Below are 7,031 nucleotides of genomic sequence, written 5' to 3' on the forward strand. Positions count from 1 at the left end.
CCTGTCGTGTCGGGACGTATCGGCACACTCCGTGGCGCGAACGTCAAGAAGCGCGCGCTGTCCAATCACGTGGCTGCATCGTGGTAGCGGGACCGGACGGCGGCTCTAGACTGAGATTCCAGATGGGAGACAAGTAGTATCCTTCCTCTCGATTGATATTATGTGGATTTTTTCGGATCTCTAGAGATTCGCGGATTTTCCTGGAATAAAAGAAGGGGCTCTTAGAAATAATATGGGTTTTTTCGAACAATATGGAATGACCGGTTTCTTGGCAGTGTTCTGCAACTGCAGAATGGGAGAAAAGACCTGATCGAATGCATCTTTGATGCTCTTGAATCCGAGTTTTGACGGAACGACCAGTTTCGCCAATATACACTTGTCCACATGAACAAGGAATAGAATAGACACCACAGGAGGATAGGGGCGGTAATGAGTCCTTAGGAGAGGGTAGATATTGTGAGATTTTCTTGGGTGGTCGAAAAGTAGTCCAGATACCTTCTTTGCGAAGAATTTTGCCAATCCTATCAGTGATACTTCGAATATACGGAAGAAAAGCCACAGGAGTATTACCCGAAGATTCTGAATTTGTCGTCCTAGGGTGTAAAGGGGGATGTAGATGTCGCCAACGGAGTAACCGTTGGCGACAAGGGTTTTTTGCAGATGGCCAAGTTCTTCTCTAAGGTTGTCAGATTCAGAAATCGAAATGGCCCGATGGATGAGAGAGTTGATCACAGAATTCTTTTGGGCAGGATGGTGGTGTGATGAAACATGTAGGTAACGATTCGTGTGAGCCTTTTTTCTATAAACAGAGTGACCCAATCGGCCATTGGGCTTGGAGGTGACTAACACATCGAGAAAGGGAAGGGACCGATTATCTTCTACTTCCATTGTGAATTTTATACTCGGATGTTGTATCTGGAATCTCAGTCTAGAGCCGCCGTCCGGTCCCGCTACCACGATGCAGCCACATGATTGGCCGGCGCGCGCTTCTTGACGTTCGCGCCACGGAGTGTGCCGATACGTCCCGACACGACAGGTCACCGCGACTATAAATAGAGCGGTAGCGGAGTAATCGTCGGATTCACTCCCCGCCTCTCGACTCGTTAGTGTTCTGAGCTGTTGGACGTGAATCCCTGTCCTGGCATTTGGTTTTCACCTCTGGCTGCGTTAAGTAGCTGAGTTACTGTGACCAAATGCCCATCTTGGTAGTTAGTATTCGCCTCTGGTTGCGTTGAGTTACTGAGTTACCGTTGCTAACTACCCATCTTCCTGTCTTTTGTTTTCTTTTTCTTTTTTTGTTCTCCTGAAGAAGCTACATACAATTGTAGCGAAACGTCGAGATGAACCCACTTTTGGGTCACTCACAAATGACACGGTCCAAACCCGGAAGACGAATAAACTATTCTTTGACATTGTATGTTGCTTTTTTGGATTTGCTTGAAATAAGATATACCAGATGATTTCATATAACTTTGGTTGTGTGTAAACTGAATAGATGACTCGCAACTGTTGAAAACGAATTGTAGATAAATCCTGTGTTGTATCTCTAGGAATTTCTAGTATTAGATCACCTACATATTTTTTTATAAAACTTAGCCTGAATGGTAATACCGGGATAACAATGTCTAACACATCATCTGTGATATATAGCCAACTTCTCCATTGATACACTAAATTTAGCATAAGACAACGAAGTTACCATGCTCACTTTACGCTACATTGTTCCAACAAATTGCAGCCACTGGATGTGGCTATTTACTTTCCATTTAAAACATACTATAAAAGTGATATAGACTCATGGATGATGAGAATCCAGAAAAGCCAATTTTCAAATCGCGGAATATTTCGGATTTGCCTTTCATAAATCTGTGACATCCAGTAATAAAGGCAGGTTTTAAAAATGTTAAATAATAAGTTTTAGTCAATAAGTCTTGGATGATAGTGTCTTTTTAATCAGTTACTGAAACCTAACCAAATTGCAAACGCAAAAGAGCCAATTAAAACCTAAATAAAATTTAGGGGGTGGTATATGGAGAAGGAGATGATAAATTAGAGAAGAACTAGCAAAGAAGTTATAATAAAAAGAATGGCTTAGCTCAAAAGAACACAGAGACACAAAACCTCAAGCACGAATTCGGGCTAGCCTCACTACACTAGAATTTGGCTTTGAGATAAGGGGAAAAGAGATCTTTTTATCCAAAAGAATACAATATAATAATGCACCGGAAAATCTGGAACTATAAAAGGGGTAAGATAAGAGAATATACGGAGATGCCTAGGAAAATACTAAAATGGGCGCCAGCTAATTTCTGAAGGAAATTAACGAAAAAAAAAAAAAATAAATGAAGTTATGAACAACAAGGAATAAAGTACTATTGATTTAATACCCTGTAGTAATGTTTAAAAACCGAAAAGACACTATTGACCTTGTTCTGCTATATTATAACTGTAAGCAGGAACTGAAATAAAAGCAAAACTACTTGTAACAAATATATTTATAATATTAACAACTAACAAAACTCACCTATATCTATATATAGAAAATATAATTACAGTAGTGGGGCTACGGTATGCGAGGACCAAAAGCCACGACAAAATGAAGGACCCCCACTACTGGGCCAAACAAAAAGGTGTATTAGTAAATATATAATCTAAGTCCATGGGAGAAGCGAAATCTTAACACTAAGGTTAGTTACGAAAGTTAAATCCTAGATAGGTAAGGTAGGGAATATAAATACTAAAAAAAAACCGTGACGGTTATACAAAAGAAACTACCTTACTTAACAAATATACGACTAATATGTGTCGAAGCAGCTAAACACCAGATCTATGTGTAAGTGTTATGCTTACACATAGATGCTGGGAGATATCTAAAGTGATCAAGTGTGATGAGTATGGCCAACAGACTCGGAAAGATATATATATATATATATATATATATATATATATATATATATATATATATATATATATATATATATATATATATATATATATATATATATATATATATATATATATATATATCTTTCATATAATATTTCATATGATATTTAATAAACATCACGACAACTAACCTCAATTAGTGTAAGATGCAAAATAATTCTTTTCTGTATTTTGTACTAATTTTGTTTATTGTAGCACCCTGATGATGCAAATAAAGATTTGCGAAAGCTTGGTTAACTAAAAAGAGTACTTCTTTGTCCTATCTTCCGCTGCACACCCAAATATTTGAGTTTTGTATTCTATTTGATCAGCGTTGATGACAAGCGTTTATCGCTTTTTCAGTATATATATATATATATATATATATATATATATATATACATACATATATATATATATATATATATATATATATATATAATTTTTAAAAGCCCTGATACATAAATTTCTTCCCTTCCCTTTTAAAACCCGCTATACAAAAATCATGAACCCCTTCCCTATCAATGAATCTAGTTTAATTAATTAATAACTATTTACCTAACTTTTTATCGATGTTACAAAAACTGTAATAAGTACTAACCTTGGTATATGCATATACAAAGTTGTAAATTACAAGAAAAACCTTAACCCTGAGAAACTAGTTGTTAATGTCTGTCACAACACTACAGCTGTCCTGGATAAGTCCCCTTAAGACTCTGACGATCCTTGAGGCTCCGAAAAAAAAAAACGAATGAAGAAGAACGCTGTGGTTCTGGAGACAATCGGTTCCTGGTTACCAATGGGTTGAATTAGGTGTTTGGTTAAACTAATTCTAATATTAAACGTTATCCTAATCGGGTGAAATCTACAAAAAATAACATTTAGAGAAACATCAAGGCACCCAAAGATGACTGTCAACACATACTCTTACATCGAATTACCACAATAAACAAACATTTTATTTCATCAGCTGACTGTCATCCTGTCTATTTATTGCGTCTGCGCATTTAAAGAATATCTAGTAAATTAGGCATGAAAGTTTTTATACCGAGTAGGTATACAAAAAAAACAGAAAAACTAATTAGGTGTCCGATAAATTAACGATCTAGGCTCAAGGCCACATGATACATATGAGAAAACTCTGATTTTACACTTTTAATATTTCAAAAGACAATGAAAATATCAATAAAATGATAGGCCTATAAAACTAACTGATTTAATTGCTCACCTGGGTTTTAAATAATTATTTCGGTAGATTTGGAAGCCGGGTCTTAAATATTCATTTCTACAGATTTGGAAGTCGGTTTTTCAATCAAGATTCTTTATCATTTGTTTCAATTTCTCCCTTGATGTTCGGGGAAAATATTAAATCCAATCCCAGATTTTCTACCCGATTTTAAGACGAAAAGTGCCGGTAAAGGCTTGGAGAAATAAACCTCTCAGTGTGAGTTGTTGGCCAAAACTGCCTTTAGCCGAGCGACTCTCGACCACCTTAGTTGATTACACTCGCGCATCGTATCGTCTATTGCCCATAAACGTTTCATAAACGGGATTCTGAGGGGTTTTAGGATTTTAATAATAAATTATATTAATTAATTATATGTTAGCAGTTGTGACTGCTACATTACGTAACCCATAGGAATGAAATATTAGAGGAGGGTATACAAACCGTAAAGAAAGTCAGCCAAGCTGCAGCAAAAATTTGATAAATAAAGAGCCTGGTTTTCATTACAATGAAGATATTGTAGAAACTGACGAAAAACGCTAGTTCTTCAAAAGCCCAGAACAATTGTTTGGTTATCCCAAAGCAAAACCCCGAAAAAATCTCAAAATGAGAAAAAAAAGGATGAAGTAAAATTGTGAGGAAAAACATAATAAGAAAAAAGAAAGGAAGCAATTGCTCTTTCTTAGAGCTTAAAGAGAAAATTAACAGATAGTACATAGTATATAAAAAAAAATAGTAGTGCAAGAGAGATAGGACAGCGGGGAAGTTTGTTTTGACGATTCCGTACGTACGTAATGGCGGCGGCGCTAGTCACTCTAGGTGGAGGTATGAGATGGCGAGAGACGCATGTGCCGTGGAAGAATTGAAGTGAAGATAATGAAGAATGAATAATGGTGTTGGTACGCCATTGCACATTTAATTTTATTTTGTCTTTGTTGTAATCATCTTGAATTGTAAAAAAAAATTTAAATATGGTTCTACGATCGTTAAAATGGAACGAAATCAAAGGGTACTATGATAGTGCAGTAAGACGAAAATATGTAAATTTATAGGACTTTGTATATGTGGTGTAAAAGTGTAAATGGCAGAGACTAGAAATATATTAACTTCCTTAAAAGTAAACCAGAATGCATTAGGATAGATCCTATAAAATTAATTGCTCATAGAAAATATGAAAGTAGGAGAAAACAATTTTGTAAGTATACAGGTGATAAATGTAATTAAATTATTTCCAGTATAAAACTGTACAATTTGTATGTTATAGTTCTCTTCAATGTATTTTGAAAAGTTTCTTCATTAATAGTATCTAATGCTTTTTATATTGTATACATGTTTTACAAAAAATGTGTCTCCTTTTTTTGTAAATAATTTTTGTTTACAGTCTCATATATTGTTGTAAACAAATAAAATGGTGTTTTCTATTTACTGGACTCATATGGAATCTTCAAAATTCTTTTAGTGTTTTACTTATATCTTCATCATCAAACATTTTCCATCTGCTCCTCTCCCACAATTGCTCCCATCTGTATCTTCCTTGTGCTGTTAAGTTTATAGAAATGATGTTTATACCCTTGTTGTTCCATTGTAATTTCTTAAAAATGTCTTATAGAAAAAGGGTGAACAGTTTGGGAGGAATGGTGTGTCCTTGTCTCACTCTCCATTGTAGTACATAGTTACATATTTTACTTTTAGTATACATAGTTACATATTTTGCTTTTATTTAAATAGTTACATATTTCACTTTAATTATACATAGTCACATATTTTCCTTTTATTGTACATAGTTACATATTTTATTTTTATTTTACACATAAACATAGTATATTTTTTATTTATATATGTTTGTGTATAAAATACATTAGATAAATAATAAAGCTCTAACATATACACACATGCGCGCGCACACACACACACACACACACACACACACACACACACACACACACACACACACACACACACACACACAGACATGAACACACACACATACAAGTAGCATAGCAGGACTAAAGCGCCTCATGCTGCTCTGCACTCTTCAGTAAATATATAGATGAAAGTAGCCTCCCATAGCACATCAGCGTAGTATGGGGGGATGGAGGAAAGCCTGGAGAGCATCGGGGCTCGAAGGAGTAGTCCCTAATTTACTAGGACCAATCCTTATCACCTCAATGAATTGTATGCCTGAATGTGCATATGGGTATTCAAGTCTCTGCAGGTAGGGCTTACTTGTTTTGGTTGCTTGCTTGTGTGTAATTCCATATATCATTTTGTAGGTTGCAGTGAATAGATCGTTTAGTTTAGAATGGAAGCTAGTTTCGTGGACACAGATTCCTATACAGGGATACAGGTGAAGACCACCACAATGGCAGTGATGACTTTGATCTATATAATAAATTAAACCTCTGTGATTCCTCAAATTTTATAAATTACAGAAATAAATAAATTTTTAAGAATATCTGTTTTTTTATGTTGAAGTTTTAATGTAATAAAAAACAGATATAGTCATAAAATAATAAATAAAATCTTATCCTGTACCAAAATATATGTCTCTATCTGATATGTTATACATTTATGGTATATAAAATTGCTAGTGTATACTACATTTTTGAATAGAGAATATATTTTGGCATACAATAAGTTTTTATTTATTATTTTATGACTATATTTATTTTCCATATAAAATTCGGAATATTTTAAATTTCCCGCCTAAAATTCAGTATATCCTTTTTGAATTTCCCGCCCTAAATTCAAAACCTACATTTTGAATTTGCCGCTAAATATTTTAGTTCCCGATTCTGAACTTATTTGGCGCTAGAAACTCTCTCCCCACTTATTCTCCGGCACTTACCTTACTAGGGGGGTATATACTCTGGTCGGAGTC

The sequence above is a fragment of the Diabrotica undecimpunctata genome, chromosome 1, assembly GCF_040954645.1.
Source record: "Diabrotica undecimpunctata isolate CICGRU chromosome 1, icDiaUnde3, whole genome shotgun sequence".
Lineage (NCBI taxonomy): Eukaryota > Metazoa > Arthropoda > Insecta > Coleoptera > Chrysomelidae > Diabrotica > Diabrotica undecimpunctata.